The sequence below is a fragment of the Muntiacus reevesi genome, chromosome 3 (assembly GCF_963930625.1).
Source record: "Muntiacus reevesi chromosome 3, mMunRee1.1, whole genome shotgun sequence".
NCBI lineage: Eukaryota > Metazoa > Chordata > Mammalia > Artiodactyla > Cervidae > Muntiacus > Muntiacus reevesi.
The window spans coordinates 164988412-165006566 of NC_089251.1; positions in this window are offsets into that span (position 1 = coordinate 164988412).

Here is an 18155-nt window from a genome sequence, read left to right on the forward strand (position 1 = left end):
CTTTTTTTGGGTTAAAATATGTTGATGACTTTTTCCATCTGTCTCCATATTTACAGCTCACACTACTTATCATTCCCATGGACAACAATAATTTATCAAATCTTTGTTTTTGCTCAACATGAAAGGATTAAAATAGAAATGAACAGTTTAAAAAGACACTTAGTTTTCAGTCAATATGAGAGACAATATTATAAAATGCATGCATGCTCAGTTGCTTCTGACTCTTTGCAACCCCGTGGACTGTATAGTCAGCCAGTCTCTTCTGTCCATGGAATTTTCCAGGCAAGAATACTGGAGTAGGTTGCCATTGCCTACTCCAGGGGATATTCCCAACCCAGGGATTGAACCTGTGTCTCCTGCATTGGTAGGTGGATTCTTTACCATTGTGCCACCTGGGAGGCCCTTATTAGAAAATAAGTTCTTCCAAATGTATCAGAAAAACATTAAGACCCCTGGAAGATAAATAAGGCAAAGGACATGTGAGATAATTAGTAAGAAAGAATAGTGAAAGCTGTAGCTACCTCCTATACAAATGTCCAAATTTCTATCACGACCCTATTTTTTTTTCCTTGCTAATTGCATGGACTCAACTTCTATACTCTAAAATCAAACAATGCTCTTCCTTGACCCTTCTTCTCTTGCTTGTCTTGGTGAATGGGTCGACCAGTACCCTCTCTCTCCTCCCAAACATAACCACTTACTAGTTCCTGTCAACTCAACCTGCTAGATACCTTTGTTTTTCTATTTTCCATCCCTATTGCAACCTCAGTAGTTGAGACCCCCTCATTTTTCTCCTGGTTATGTTGAGACAACTTCTTACCCAGATTTCTGCCTTTGGTCCACCCTCACTCCAGTTCAAACTCCTGCCCATCATTCCCTTGAGCCTTCTAAATAGATACCAGATGTTCATTTATCAGAATAAATGAAGACAAATCATGAAATTGTTTTACTTAAAACTTTTCCATGGCTTCTCATTGACTCTGTGATGAAATTCAGATACCCCATCAGAAAACTACCAAGTTCTATGGGATCTGCTCTCCTGCAGATCAAATCCATGTACCCTGCATTGGCACGTGGACTTCCATCCACTGTACCACCAGGGACATCCTTCCCTCCTCTTTCATGTGGCATGTTACAAATACTTACGTTTATGATACTTATCATGTTGACATCTCCTTCCTGCCCTGGAATCTGAGCACTGTGGCCGCAAGGATTTTGTGTTTATCTCCCCAAACCCTAACCCTTATCTAATACAGTTGCATAATGAAATGAAGACGTTCTGGCCAGTGTTCTGTGGACATTGCTGATGGACTCTCACTTGTTGCCATCATTTTGTTGCTGTTCAGTCGCTCAGTCGTGTCCAACTCTTTGTGACCCCCATGGACTGTAGCACGCCAGGCTTCCTTTATTATCTCCTGGAGTTTGCTCAAACTCATGTGCCAATTTTAGAAACATATATCAAGGACCATAAAAATATTGATATTAAGTCAGTGAATCTATATGTAGGAATGTTTCTTAAGGAAATAATCCAAAATCCTCTGTACAAGTTATTCATCATTATATTACTTAAGATAATAAAAATACTGGAAACCACCTAAATTCCAGCAGTAGGAAAATGGATGAGTAAAAACAGCTAAGTAAATGACATAATATTAAGACAAAGTGCAGTCATCAAAATTTGTGATTTTTTAAGTCAACATTGGGCAACATAGAAAACTATCACAACACCACCAGATACTACAATTAGAGTCACCCCAGGACCTAGCTAAGACTAGGTTTGCTTCTGGGATTGCCTACAACAGGCAGAACTAGCAACTTGAGTAACCTGAGCCCAGAATGAAATGCCTTAAAGGGAGATGAAAGTTGGAAGCCAGAGAAACCAGGCACAGTTGTTAAGTTCAAAAAGAACAACTCTATCTTGAAACAGAGGATCAGTGGTTGTAAAAAAGGCAGGGTGGGTAAAACCGGAAGAAGAGTTTGGGTACTTGCTGTGAAGGCTGTTGGTCTTCTGAGCCCCCAAAGTTGAAATGACTTAAAGCACAGAGTCAAGGAAAAAGAAATGAAGTAAGGTAATACGTACATAAGGGAAAATGGATTCATATTCCATCCTCTGGACTCAAGGCAGGGAGGGAATGATTCTGGACTAGACCCTTTAAAGAACGTAGAGTTCGTGGTGAACTGGGTTCTGAATTAAGCCAAGTGCTGGTTCTCCCCAGCTCTGCAGGTCTTATGAGGCCTGGGCTATTGGGGACAAGCATGTCGGCAACCAGGAGGTGTGAGTGTCATAAGGTGGGATGGGAGCCGAAGTTGTTGACTGCCTGGAATGTTTCACTGGGCCAGGGGACATCCACGGAACTGTGGAACACACCACAGACTTGCCTGAAATACAATCAAATTCTGATTTTGGGGTGAGGATGGTGAGGTGGTGGCTAATACTTTTAAAATTTTTCTGTAATATGATATATAGCTTTTAAAAGGACAAAGTTAACATTTAAAAATAAGAAGTGGACATGTGATTATTCTGGACGCAATAATCACAGGCTGAGTCCTATCACAAAGTAGTGTAAGATCAGCAAATGAAGTAGCTTACCTGACTGGCATAGCCCGAGGGGACTCCTGTGATCTGTGGGCAGCAGCCAGCCACCCTGCCACTCTGTCGCCTTGCCAGTTCTTTTCTGAGCGGTGGGTTTCCAGGTCACTGCTCCCTGTGACATCTAGCCAAAAGGGTGAGTGAGGGCTAAAGTCCTATATTAGGACAGGCGTCTTTTTCTTCAGGCAAAGGCCTTGACCAGTAGCAAAGCCAGTACCTGCCTCTTTTTTCTGAGTCACACAAAGGCACTGGGCAGGGCAGCTCTGCGCTTCCCATCTGTAAAGTGGGATATGTCAGAATTTGTTTTTTTTTTTTTTTAACTAACAGAACTTTGACCCTATTTCTTATGCAGGAATGAGACAGGTTTTATTTTGGTGAAGGTGTCTTTGCCCTTGTCTGGACTGGGTGGCATTATGAAGCTTCTTCATGCAACACCAGAACCATCTCATGGTCTTTAACCCCCAGGTTTCTCCTGGGAATTGGGAGAGTGTGGGGTCACAACTTGTAAGGTATTGGGATGAATAACAGCCTTAGAATAAGTGCTGGGAAGACCCTCATCTCATCTCTTAGTTGGCTACCCCTCTGGCTCTCCAAGCCCTGAATCCTCTCTCCGTGGTCCCAGAGTGGTTCCTCCACAGCAGTTCTTCTCCATCTTTAACAGACATTAAGAATCATCTTGGAAACTCGTCAATGTGTGACTCTGATTCAGCAAGTTTGGAGTGGGTTCCCGGGTGAGGTTGATGCTGCCAGTCTGTGCACCACCTGGGTCATCATGGCTCCCAGACTCCTGTGGCAGAGGCTGGGAAGGAATGGGGACACCCCCAAATCTGGTTATGGGAGGAAGAGGGTACTTCCCCCATGGACCCTCTGCTTTCAGAGCGGACTGTGGACTCTTGTCTGGGGCATCCTAGAACACAGCGTAGCAGCCGCCCAAGCCTGGCTTTCCAGGGAGGAACAGGCCTCTGTGGTAGTGATTCTGAGGCTTCAGACTTCACAACGAGGGAAGAGGGTGCAGAAGCAGAGGGAGAGAGAAAGTATTCAGCTTATCAAATTGAGGTCACGGAGTGGGGGGTGGGGGGCGGGCTTTGGAAGTGCTGAGGATTCCTAGGAGGGGCTACTTGCCTGGAGACCACAAGAGGGCAAAGGACCAGACATTCCCTGTCCTTGAGAAGTAACTATTTTAAAATAACCCCACTGCCTAAATTCTTGTGCATTTGGAAGCCCTTCTACAGGGAGGGCCTTTCGACCTGGCAATGTGTGGATCTCAAGATCAGCTAGCTGTTAGTATACATATGGAATTTAGAAAGATGGTAACGATAACCCTATATGCAAAACAGAAAAAGAGACACAGAAGTACAGAACAGACTTTTGAACTCTATGGGAGAAGGTGAGGGTGGGATGTTTCGAAAGAACAGCATGTATATCATCTATGGTGAAACAGATCACCAGCCCAGGTTGGATGCATGAGACAAGTGCTCGGGCCTGGTGCACTGGGAAGACCCAGAGGGATTGGGTGGAGAGGGAGGTGGGAGGGGGGATCAGGATGGGGAATACGTGTAACTCTATGGCTGATTCATATCAATGTATGACAAAACCCACTGAAATGTTGGGAAGTAATTAGCCTCCAACTAATAAAAAATAAAAATAAATAAAAAATTATAATAAAAAAGAAAGATCAGCTGTTAGTCTCCCAAGGTGATAGAAATATAAATGAAAATAAACAAATGGGACCTAATGAAACTTACAAGCTTTTGCACAGCAAACAAAACCATAAAAAACAAAACAAAAAGACAACCTGAAGAATGGGAGAAAGCATTTGCAAATGATGTAAAAGGCAAGGGTTTAATCTCCAAAATATATAAACAGCACATACAACTCAACAAGAACAAAAAACAACCTAATCAAAAAGTGGCAGAGGACCTTAATAGACATTTCTCCAAAGAAGACATGCCAATGTCCAGGAAACACATGAAAAGATGCTCAACATCACTAATTATGAGACAAATGTAAATCAAAACTACAGTGAGGTACCACCTCATACCAGTCAGAATGGCCATCATTAAAGAGTCTACATATAAATGCTGGAGAGGATGTGGAGAAAAGGCAACCTTTCCTACACTGTGGGTGCGAATCTAAGTTGGTGCAGTCATTGTGGAAAAGTGTGGAGGTTCCTCAGAAAACTAAAAATAGAACTACCATATGACCCAGCAATCTACTTCTGGGCACACACCTGGACAAAACTATAATTCAGAAAGACACATGCACCTTTATGTTCAGAGCAGAACTATTCACAATAGCCAACAACACATGGAAACAACTTAAATGTCCACAGACAGATGAACGGGTAAAAAAGATGCTGTACATATACATGATGGAATACTACTCAGCCATGAAAAAGAAATAATGCCATTTGCAGCTCCATGGATGCGACTAGAGATTATCATATGAAGTCAGACAGAGAAATCCATGATATTACTTATATGTGGATTCTAAAATATGGCACAAATGAACCTATCTCAAAACAGAAGCAGACTCACAGACACAGAGAACAGACTTGTGGCTGCCAAGGAGGCAGGGGACTGGGAGGGATGGGCTGGGAGTTCAGGGTTAGTAGATGCAAACTATTACATTTAGAATGGATAAACAGCAAGGTCCCACTGTCTAGCACAGGGAACTAGATCCAATCTCCTGGGATAAACCATAACGCAGAAAAGAATATAAAAATAAAGAATGTATATATGTGTATGACTGAGTCACTTCGCAGTAAAGCAGAAATTAGCACAACACTGTAAATCAACTATACTTCAATAAAAAAATAAAAATAAATCTAAGGAAAATAAAAAGATCAGCTGTTAAAACTAATATTAAACTTGTCTGAAGAGTTAATGTGTTAAGTTGCTTTTGTTCTTCTCACCCAAATAAAAGTGTCATGTGAGGAAATAACACACTATATTCTTTTGGGATGGTAGGATAAAGAGTCACTAAACAGAATAAACTTCCATTTTTCCTACAAACTTTATTAAGTACCTAATCAGACCTAATCTGTTTTTGGGGGTGGGGGAGGCAAATGTGAGATCTTAGTTCCCTGGGGGATTGAACTTGTGCCCCCTGCATTGGGAGTATGGAGTTCTTAACCACTGGACCTCCAGGGAAGTCCCCTAATAAGGGTTTTAAAAAGAAAATATCATTAAGATCTACAAAGGATTCACAGTTTCGCACATTCCTTTTTCATTAAATTATTCTCTCTGCATCAATCCTAGAGGAAATCAACCCTGAATATTTTGGAAGGACTGATCCTGCAGCTGAAGCTCCAATACTCTGGCCACCTGATGGGAAGAGCCGACTCACTGGAAAAAACCCTGCTGCTGGGAAAGATTGAGGGCAGGAGGAAAAGGGGGCGGCAGAGGATGAGATGGTTGGATGGCATCATTGATTCAAGGGACATGAGTTTGAGGAAGCTCTGGGAGATGGTGAAGGACAGGGAAGCCTGGTGTGCTGCAGTCCACAGGGTCACAGTCAGACGGGACTGAGCGACTGAACAACAACTCTGCATTCATCCATCCTAAGGATATCATTTAGAAAATTATAAGACTTTTTATCTTGCTGTGTTAATATTTTTGACCTGACCTGCTTAATTATCATCGAATACTGTCTTTGCCAGCTTCTGCTAGCCTTCTACATTCATTTCAGAATTTCCAATACTGATAAATAAAGCAAAATATCAGTTTTTACAGAGGAAGAGTGAGTACCCTTTATTTGATTTTTAATTGAATGATTCTTATAAATTCTATAATGCTTTACAATTTTCAAGTTTGGCATACACAATTTTAGATAATCCCATAACCTTTTCCCCCACCCCTTTATTGCCCCTCTTTCTTCTCCCCACTGTTAACTACTAGTTTGTTTTATACTATCTGTGAGTCTTTTTTGTTTTATTCACTCTTTGTTGTATTTTTTAGATTCCACATATCATACAGTATTTGTCTTTCTCTGACTTCTTAACATAATGCCCTTTATGTCCATCCATGTTGCTGCAAATGGCAGTTCCCTTCTCTTTTATGGCTGAAGAGTATTCCATCCACATCTTCTCTCCATTCCTCCATAGGTGGACACTTAGGTTGCTTCCATATCTTGACAATTATAAATAATGCTGCTATAAACATTGGGGTGCATGTGTCTTTCAGATAGTGAGGTTTTTTTCAGATGTTTACCCAGGAGTGGAATTGCTGGGTCATATGGTAGACTGTCTTTCACAGTGGCTGCACCAATTTACATCCCCACCAACAGTGTATGAGGCTTTCTTGCCAACATTTTTCAGTGTTCTCTCATTCTTTTTGAGAATGGTCATTCTGATAGTTGTGATACCTCACTGTGGTTTTGATTTGCATTTCCCTGATGATGAGTGATGTTGAGCATCTTTTCATGTGCCTGTTGGCCTTAGCGTTTCCTCTTTGGAGAAATGATTGTTCAGTTCTTCTGCCCATTTTTTGTGTTTTTTTTTTATGTTGAGTCGTATGAACTGTATATATAGGTTGAGTATTAATCCCTTGGGGCTTCCCTGGTGGCTCAGACGGTAAACAAGGTAAAGAGTCTGCCTATAATGCAGACTTGGCTTTGACCCCCGTGTTGAGAAGGTCCCCTGCAAAAGGGTGTGGCAACCCATTCCAGTATTCTTCCTGGAGAATTCCATGGACAGAGGAGCCTGGCAGGCTCCATGGGGTTGCAAAGAGTGGGACACAACTGAGCAACTAACACCCACACGCCTTAATCCCTTATTGGTCATATCATTTTAAAATACCTTCTCTCTTTCAGTAAGTTGTCTTTTTGTTTTGTTGATGGTTTCCTTTGCTTTGCAAAAGCTTTCAGGTTAAATTAGGTCCCATTTATTTTTGTTTGTTTCCTTTGCTTTAGGAGATGGATCCAGAAACTATTGCTGTGGTTAGTCAGGTAGTGTTTTTCCTCTAGGAGTTATATAGCGTCTGGTCTTACATCCTCATAAAATTTTACTGTTCATAAAATGCTAGAACATTATTATACTAAATATGTTCTAAAATACATTGTGTGAATATTTGTTCATTATTAAAGACAGTTAGTTTTGCCATATCCGTCTATCAGGTATCTTGGATGGACGGGCAGGAACCTTACAGCTATGGGCCACCACCCTCCTTCCCTCTGGAAGTCAGGAGACAGAAGCAGAGAAACTTGGTCCTTAACTAGAAGCTGTGCCTGGAGAGGGACTGGAAGGTCTCTAGTTTTAGCTTTTGTGAAGCCCAACTACATCCCCATCCTTGGGTTTTGCGAGATTCAGCTTGACAATAAATTCCTCCTTTTTTGCTTACCCTGACAGAAGTGTGCATGCGTGCTAAGTCACTTCAGTCATGTCCAACTCTTTGCCTGTCTGTGGACTGTAGCCCAGGCTCCTCTGTCCTTGGGATTCTCCAGACAAGAATACTGGAGTGGGTTGCTATGTCCTTCTCCAGGGGATCTCCCCAACCCAGGGATTGAACCCAAGTCTGTTATATCTCCAGCATCGGCAGGTGGGTTCTTTAACAATAGTGCCACTTGGCACACCCGTATTTCTGTTTATTAGAACTAAGAGAGAATAGATTTGTCTGCTGGTGAGGGAACTGCCAAATTACTCAGTGCTTATTATGTGTCATGCAATGTAGCAATGCATGCTTTATCTTATTTAATCCTTAGAAACAACGCCGTGAGGGAGGCATTATCATGATTATTATTACCTGCATTTTATGGATAAAAACATCAAAATTTAGTAAAGTTTAGTAATTTGTTCCAAATCACTATCTATTATGTAACAAAACTGAGATTCAAACACAGAATTGCTGATACAAAAATCTACGCTATTAACCATTATGCTATATTATTTATTGAAACACATATAGGTGTATTATGTACTAGAACAAAGTATTTGCATTTAAAAACTTTTAATGAAAATCTTCAGGGATACACAAGAGCAGAAAAATCAGTGTAAGAAGCCCCAGTGACCCACAGCCCAGCTTCCATGTTTATCACCATTTTGCCAATCTTGGCTCATCTACCCCTCCCACCCCCACCTTCTAACTATGGTTAACACATTGCAATCTTACATTAATATGGTACATTTGTCACAGCCGAAAAATCAAGACTGGTGCATTTTATTAACTGAACTGCAGGCCTTACCCAGATTTTCCTAGTTTTTACCCGATGTCCCTTTCCTGCGTCTCAATCCCATCGGGGTACAGCTTCACCGCAGCACTGTTCAGTCGAGGTGTCTCCTTAGTCTCTTCCGCTTTGTATGCTTCTCCGTCTTGCCTTGTTTTTCTCGGCCTAGATGATTTTGAGGCGCGTTGGTCAAGTACTTTGTAGAATTCCCTTAAATTTGTGTTTGATGCATTTCTCATGGTAAGACAGGGTGGTTACAGTTTTTCAGGAAGAAAATCAGAGGTGAAGTGCCTGTCTCATCACATATAGGGTACCTGGTCTCAACATGAGTTATTTCTTATTTAATCCTGACCACCTGGCTAAAGCAGTAGTTTCCAGATTTCGTCATTGGACAGTTACTTTTTCACTCTGTACAAACTTATTCTTTGGAAGCAAGTCACTAAGTATGATCCACACTCAGGATAGGGGACTTAGTGTCACCTGGACTGGCCACAAATTTGGAATTCTTCTGTAAGCAATACCGCAGGAGATTTAAAAATATTCCATTCTTTTTTGCCAGTAAGTGGTCTAGGGATGGGCCTGTGTGACGATTCTAGAAAAGATTTTTCTTCCTGATGAAAAGAAACAATTACACCAGGAGGAAGCTTCTTCTTGTCTTCTCTGCAGCAAGTGGAGCCTTCCTTTCCTTGGTTGGACCAATGCTGTGAGCATGTAACCCTTGGAGTGACAGTCACTATCTTGGGGCCATGAGGCGATGGGATGGCCAGAGTTAGAAGAGGGTTGAAGGCCTTGAAACTCTCTATGTCCAGCCTGCTTGTTATATGGGCCTAGACGTCTTTACTGTTTATGTCACCCTTAGTTGCTGTTCTGTTGTGCTTAATCGCTCAGTTGTGTCTGACTCTTTGCGACCCCATGGACTGTAGCCCGCCAGGCTCCTCTGTTCATGGGATTCTCCAGGCAAGAATATTAGAGTGGGTTGCCATGCCCTCCTCCAGGGGATCTTCCCAACCCAGGGACTGAACCCCGGTCTCCCGCATTGCAGGCAAATTCTTTACCATCTGAGCTACCAGGGAAACCCAAGAAAACTGGAGTCAGTAGCCGATCCCTTCTCCAGGGGAACATCCTCAAAAGCATTCCCAGTTGATAAAGGAAACCTCATCCAAGTTTTTTTTTTTTTTCAACTTTTTTGAAAAAAAAAGTAGCTGTCCTCGTCTAGGACATGGCACACATTTTTTAAATAAGTAAATGAAGGACTAAATTAAGATGCTATTATAACCATAAAACCATCAATGTCACTAAGACCAGATTATTTGGCAATTAGATTCTATACTTCCATTTCTTTTCTCAAGGAAATACAACAGAAGTATGTGCATTCTGCCATTGTAGAAAAAATTTATTAGTATGATTAGTTGACAGCAGCAAAAATTTTTGATGTGTATCAAGTTCAAATTGATATCTATATAATTATTTATTTTTAGGACTAATTTATTATTAAGTCTTAGGATTTATTAACCAAAATATCTCTTTGCCTTTAATTGAGGAAAATAATGGAATGCCTACGATATAGCAATGAGAATGAAAAACTATCACGCAACAGCATGGATGATTCTCACATGTATAATGCTGAGTAACAGATGTCAGACACAAACATATACACTGCATTGATTATATTGGTATAAAGTTAAAAAAACAAGCAAACTAATCTCCACTGTCCAAAGTCAGAAGAGTGTTTACCCGCGAGCAGGTGGTGACAGTAAGGTGTTTGCACGGAAGTGCTTCAGGTTGGTCATTTCTTCTTGATCATGGCGCTGGTTACAGAGGTGTGTTCAGTTTGTGGCAGCTCAGAGATGTATACATTTATGACACACACTTTTTTGTATACTTGATAGAGCTTGTTTTAAAAATTCACCCTGAAAACGTCTACTTCTAGCATCTTATTAATCAACTTTGGGAGTGGAGAAACCTCTTCAACAGTGTTTATTTACAAATAGCATAAAATGGTTCATGATTTTCAGTAAAATTTAGACTGGGGCCAACTAGCTTACTGCAGGAAGTCTCTAATTTATGAATGTAAACAGTCTTTGTATGTATAATAACTCATTCGTAATTCAGTTGTTACAAACTATTTTCCCACAGGTTTAGTGTTAGAATAACTGTTTGGGTAGAGGCCAACTGGTAATAATGAAGCTGAAAGGCTATTTCTTTCCCATTAGACAAGAGCATATAATTATCCCTGTTATACATACACAAGACTGAAACAGTTTTCAAAAATAAATATAAAAAGATAAAAACATAATTGAGATTAAATTCCACTTTAAATCCATCAGATTGGTGGTGGTTTAGTCGCTAAGTTGTGTCCGACTCTTGCAATCCCATGGACTGTAGCCCGTCAGGATCCTCTGTCCATGGGACTTTCTAAGCAAGAATACTGGAGTGGTTTGCAATTTCCTTCTCCATGGGATCTTCCAAGAGCCAGGGATCAAACCCGGGTCTCCTGCACTGCAGGCAGATTCTTTACCAACTGAGCTACCAGGGAAGCCTCCAACAGAGTAGTAAAAAAAATAAAGCACCAGCAAGGATGTAGAGACATAGGAATTTTCACATAGAGCAGTATGGTCAGTGCGCATTGTTTCAACTATTCTGGAGAATAACCTGGCAAGACTGCTTGAAGCTGAAAATGTGCCTAATCTCTGATTCAGTAACTTCATGTCTGAGAAGTAATGTAGGACACATGTGCAGGTGCAGAGGGAAGAGATATGTGTGAGAACGTATACTATAAAAAAAGATGTTTCTGCAGCATTGTCCCTAACATTTGGAAACACCTCAGTGTCCATCAAAAAAGGAATATGCATATAAATTGTACATATTCATGACTGAACAGTAAGTAAAATTATAGTGAATGAACTGAAACCATATGCGTAACATGGATCTGTTAGCTGGTTAGAATAGGAAAAAGGAGTCCAGAATGGCAGTGGCTAAAAGACAAGGAAGGGAAAAGCCCATGAAAATAGAACAAAGGAAGGTCCCAGGACCGGAGTGAGGACCTCAGATAAAACAAACAACACTCTCGGCTACCTCAATTTACATGGGGCAGGCCCAAGGGGAGGAGAAAAAACATACAAAAAGAGGAGCCACAGGGCCTGGGGTCTCTCTCTCTCCTCTTTGAGTCTTTGGGTTGGCATGCCCTCAAGCCTTGAGGATGTATTTTCCTTTATTTTCTAAATAAAAATGAGCTGTAACACGGAGCTGTAACACCGATTTGTCTGAGAGATGTGACATGCCAAAGGCTTTAACATCTGTTGCTTCAAATTTTTGTAGAACCGAGGAAATTACACACTCCCCCAACAGATCTCAACAATCACAGAATGAGACAGTCTTCTTCATGATACCATTTATATATAAAACAATAGTAGAAATATTTTATGGATATATACTAAGTAATACAAATTTTAAAAATGTAAATGATGATATATCAACTTCCTGTCGGGCTGGTATTGGGAGAGTAAAAAAAGACTGTGACTGAGGAACAGCCCACAAGGAAATTCAATTCTATTTTATTTCTTTAAAAAAGTCAGAATCAAATATGAATGTTAACATCGACTAGTACATATGTTGTTATGTGATGCAATATATTTATGTGTGTTTGAGTGAGTGAGTGAAAGTCACTCAGTATTGTCCAGCTTTTTGCAACCCCATGGACTGTACAGTCCATGGAATTCTCTAGGCCAGAATACTGGAGTGGGTAGCCTTTCCCTGCTCCAGGGGATCTTCCCAACCCAGGGATCAAACCCAGGTCTCCCGCATTGCAGGCGGATTCTTTACCAGCCGAGCCACCAGGGAAGCCCTTTTGTGTGTTTGAATGGTTTCATACAAAGGATAAAAGAAATGAGGAATTCTGAAGGAAACGTCAGGATGTGAAACTAAAAGCCTCAGCTAAGTAACACCCTGAGATGCATATTATAGGACCTATATCGTTTTTTTAGGGACAGTTAGCTAATTAGTTCTTTTTTTTTTTTTAAAGCTAATTAGTTCTTTAGCAGTATCTGCAAGGTTAAAAAATAAAACAAAGCAATAAATCGTTTAGGAGGAATGCACCTTTGCTCTTGCCAGGTAATGAGAGGTTTCTGCCCTTTTGGGTCCTCGGCTGCTGTGTGTTAAGAGCTTTGAAACTCAGCAGCCTGCCAGAAAGCAGTGCTGACATCACCTGGAAGCTTGTCAGAAACGCAGAATGTCAGGCCCCGGCCCAGACCTGCTCAATGAGAATTTGCAGTTTTATTTTTTTAACTGAAAGATAATTGCTTTACAGAATTTTGATGTTTTCTGTCAAACCTCAACATGAATCAGCCATATGTATACATATATCCCCTCCCCTTTGAACCTCCCTCCCGTCTCCCTCCCCATCCCACCCCTCTAGGTTGATACAGAGCCCCAGTTCAAGTTTCCTGAGCCACACAGCAAATTCCCACTGGCTGTCTATCTTACAGAGAATTTGCATTTTAACAAGACTGGCAGATAGCATGCTGAAGTCTGAAAAGCCCTGATATGCAAACAGCAGCCCTCGACAGCCTATCTGCCTAGATCATGACCAAAATAACTTTACGGAAAATTCTCAGAGCAGCTTTTGGACCCATCGCCTAGCATAGCCACAGTTAAAGCTTTAAACACTCAAAGAACACTTGCTTTTAGACAAAAGTAGCTTCTACTAAAATTTCCAAGATGTATTAACTGCAAATTGTAGGTGCAAATCCCGTATGATGTAATGGCTTTATAAGACTGACATAAGACTAGCTCCTCCATTCCATATCCTATAGGAAGGTCAAGATTTCTGTGATTTCTTCATGTCACGAAATGAATTTTGTTTACATGTCTCTCAAGGTGCTGCCTCTCTGCTCTCCCTGCTTTTCTAAATGAGAAGCTCAACTTCTCAACACAGTATATATCATATACACCCAGAGACCCTGTGAAAGTGCAGATGCTGTTGAGGGTTTTGGGGAGACAGAGGAGTGACTATTACAGTGATGTAAAGACGTTAAAGTTGAATACTGGTCATCGCCCTCAACAAGACGCCTCCTGAGAACTGGTATGTTGAATAGCTTAATAATTTGTTTCACTAAAAAAAACTCTGCCACATGTAAACAGTAAACAAATGACTAAAATGTCTTACAGTGAATTTATATTTAACCAATTAAGAATGCTGCATTTACTTTCCTCAATCCAACCAAAGCAACTACCATCAACGAGTAAGATTTTGCAACTACTTGGGGAATCTATCTAATTAGTGGATTTTAACAAGAGCGGATTCCTTGTTAGATAGGCCCAGTCACTCCCTTGGCAATAAAATGAAACAGCTGTGCTGGGTGATCAGCCCACTGAAAACCAAAGGAGACACAAAAACAAAACCTCCTCCCCAAAATCCCTATTGTGAACCCTGGCTGGGCTCTCAGCTGACTACATTAGAAACACCAGGGAAGGACGCCCTTTAGAACTGTTGACGTTTTGGTCCTAGGCCAGAACAGTTACATCTGAACACAGGAGCAAGAGGGAGCGCTGAGGACAAGTATCAATACTTTTATTGAAAGCTCCCATGTAATTCTAACGTGCTCAAGAAAGCAGAAGAAAAACTTTCCTCTGAAATAGAAGTTCTGCTTCATGTTTTTACCAAAAAAAGATGGTGAAAGAGTAAGTATAAAAGCAGTGTGATCCATTTTTTTGTACTCCTAGAAAAAGGTCTCCAGATTGTCACCAAAATTTTAATTGTGGTTATTCCTGAGGGCTTCCCAGGTGGTGCCAGTGGTAAAGAGCTCGCCTGCCAATGCAAGAGACTTGGGTTCCATCCCTGGGTAGGGAAGATCCCCTGGAGAAGGGAATGTCTACCCACTCCAGTATTCTCGCCTGGGAAATCCCATGGACAGAGGAGCCTGGTGGGCTAAAATCCACGGGGTTGCAGTCAGAGCCTACTGAAATGACTTAGCACACATTCCTGAGTGGTGGGATTGTGGATGAGTTATATTTTTCTTCTTTTGCTTCCCTTTTCCAGTCTACCTGTGTACTGCTCATTATAAAGGTAACTTCAATTAAAAATAAAGACTAGTGGCTCTTATCATCATTAAACAGGCTATGACAAGGAATAGCTTTAAAAGTGCAATGTAACCAAAAATCCAGTAGACAAGATGGAGTCCAGGTTGGAAGCAGTAAGAAACAGGTTTTAAATAAAGTGAAATCAAGATTAGGGACAGACTTGAAAAGCAATCCTGGAACAGAGAATAAAAAAGCAATGAAAATGATGAGAAAACTACATAAAAAGTATTAATCATGGAGAATTAATGAATAGGGGTTTCTAAAGAAAACAAACCAGAGGTATGAAAGCTGTAACAGAAAATCTGTTCATTTAAAAACTTAAACCGAATCCTCCACAAAGCAAATAAACCACCTGAATTTTCCGAGATCAGGAAGACACAGACATTCAAGGCAAAAGTGAAAAGGGATATGCACCTTGGTTAAGTTTAAAATTTCAAAGAAATAATCAACACTATAGATGAACAACAAAACAAAAACAGAAGAAGGGTGGACAAAGGGGTTGGTTAAGGATGAAAACCAGCTAGAAAAAGAACTCTGGGTGGTAAGAAAGAGATGTGTTGAAAGAAACTACTGCAATCCAGGCAGATAAAAGTTTTCAAAAGAATAAAATACAAACTGCACTCAGTAAATGTCTTGAAGGTGAGGAAAAATGACTCAAGGTTTTAATAAAAAAGAACTGTGACCCAGGAATTCTAGTAAAGACTAATGATCATTTAAGAGTGAAGGGAGATGTATAGAAAGAGTAACATGGAAAGTTGTATTACTGTATGTAAGATAGATAGCCAACGGGAATTTGCTGTATGGCTCAGGAAACTGGAACCGGGGTTTTTTGTCAACCTAGAGGGGTGGGATGGTGAGGGAGATGGGAGGGAGGTTCAAAAGGGAGGGGATATATGTATACCTATGGTTGATAGCTTAGTTGGTAAAGGATCCACCTGCAATGCAGGAGACACAGGTTCCATTCCTGGATCCAGAAGATCTGCTGGAGAAGGGATAGGCTACCCACTCCAGTATTCTTGGGCTTCCCTTGTGGCTCAACTGGTAAGGAATCCACTTGCAATGTGGGAGACCTGAGTTTGATCCCTGGGTTAAGAAGATACCCTGGAGAAGGGAAAGGCTACCCACTTCAGTATTCTGGCCTGGAGAATTCCACGGACTGTATAGGTTCCATGGGGTCGCAGAGTTGGACACAACTGAGCAACTTTCACACACACATGGCTGACTCATGTTGAGGTTTGACAGAAAACAACAAAATTCTGTAAAGCAATTATCCTCAATTAAAAAATTTAAAAAAAAAATGGAGAGAGGGATGGTTTGAGAAAAGTTAAGGATTCAGGTATTTCCTGACAAAGTTGCCCAGAGACAAACTATCTACTTAAGGTTCTTTCACAAGGAATTCCCTACCTTCCCCATCTGCTTGTTCTCACAAGATAGTGATCATGCAAAACAAAATGTGTATGTGTGTGTGCTGAAATGTCTTTTTTCCCTCTTTTCCATTCTGTCCTTCTAGACTCAAGGTAACTAAGTTTCAGAACCATCTGCTTTACGTATTTTAACTTGTAATCATCTAAACAAGTTTCGAGGATAACTTTTCCAGTTTTCACAGATGAGGGCTCAGAGGCACAGAAAAACTCAGTGACACGTATGAGATCCCAGAGCTGGAAAGCAGGGAGCTGATGTTTGGACCCAGGCAGACTGGACGCAGTCGGGCTTGTCATCACTCTTCTGTAGGGAGAACAGTGTTTTCCAAAAGCCTATTCAACAATCTAACCAGTAGACCCTCTAGTGGTGTCTCTGCTACAAATGGAGCAGGGCTGTGCATACTTAAGAATATGAATTGGCCATATTTGCAGGCTGCATCATTTCTTCATCTTTAAAACCTACCCTTTTCCTGTCTGGAAAGGTAGTTGAGAGAATGATTCCAGTAAAATCAGAAGGCGTTATGTCAGTTTTTAGTTTCTCTGGAGCTAAGAGAGGTTTAATGTGTAACTATGAAATTGAGCAAGCACATTATTTACCATCTTTCCAGAAAAGTGTACAATTAGGTCAAATCACTTCTATTATAAACGTTGTTGTTTTGTGCTCACTCAGTTGTGTCTGACCCTTTGCCGCCCCATGGACTGTAGCCCTCCAGGCTCCTTTGCCCGTGGGATTTTCCAGGAGAGCATACTAGAGTTGAGTTGGCATTTCCTACTCTAGGGGATCTTCCCGACCCAGAGACTGAACCCGTCTCCTGCGTCTCCTGCACTGGCAGGCAGATTCTTTGCCACTAGTGCCCCGTGGGAACCCCCCATAGATAATGTTAAGAACAATACAATCAATAATTTTGATTGGCACCTTTGTTGCCTATTATCAGTTAGTGTTCACCAGAACTGATTTCTCAACAAACATTTTTAAGTTAATTATTATGCTGACTTAGGATGCTTGAAATTTTATAATAATCACACTAAATTTCACAAGGAAATTGGAGTTCCAAGGAATTCAGAAGTTCTGACCTTATACAGTGTTAAAAAAGGAACTTTCTAAAGAACTTAGCATAATTCTAAAAATCAAGTTTTAGTTTTAGTACACAGGTATTTGTGACTGGTCAACTGTCTTCCATAAATTAACATATGACTTTTTTATGCAGTTAGGAAAATTTAAGTTAATATTACCTTTTTACATATTTAGGACTTTGTTAAAAAGACAGCAGTTAATTTCTCCCGTACCCAGCAGCCAACCTCTCTTGTTCTATACAACTGAAGTGTGCTAAATTGAATCATCTCAACCAGATCCCAAGCAGCAGAGCCTGGGGAAGATGTTGCCTGGATACTTCCTGTTCTCTCCTAGCTTCTCTCACCGCTGGACAAGTCAGCTCAGTGGCTGCCATGCGGTGCTCCCAACACTACACCGTCCCATCTTTCTAAGGCCGTCTGGAGAAACATACAGAACATTTGCCCTAACTCCACTTTTAAACAAATAAAAGATTTTCCTCCACTTAATACTCTTTGTAGTCACTGTCCAATAGTCTTTCTGGTGCCTTTTAAACTCTGATATTCTCAAAAAATTTTCTCTCACTTTCATGTTAAAAGGCTAATAGGAACAAAAAACCTAAGGCAAATTGACTTAGACATGCTTGAAATACAAGAGGCGTTAACATTTAAGGACAGCTGGAAATCCTAAAGGAAGGAACTGTATTCAACAAGCTGTGGCACTGGAAAAGTCAAAGTCACTCAATCGTGTCTGACTCTTTGCGATCCCAGACTGTGGCCTGCCGGGGTCCTCTGTCCATGGAATTCTTCAGGCCAGAGGACTGGAGTTGGTAGCTGTTCACTTCTCCAATGGA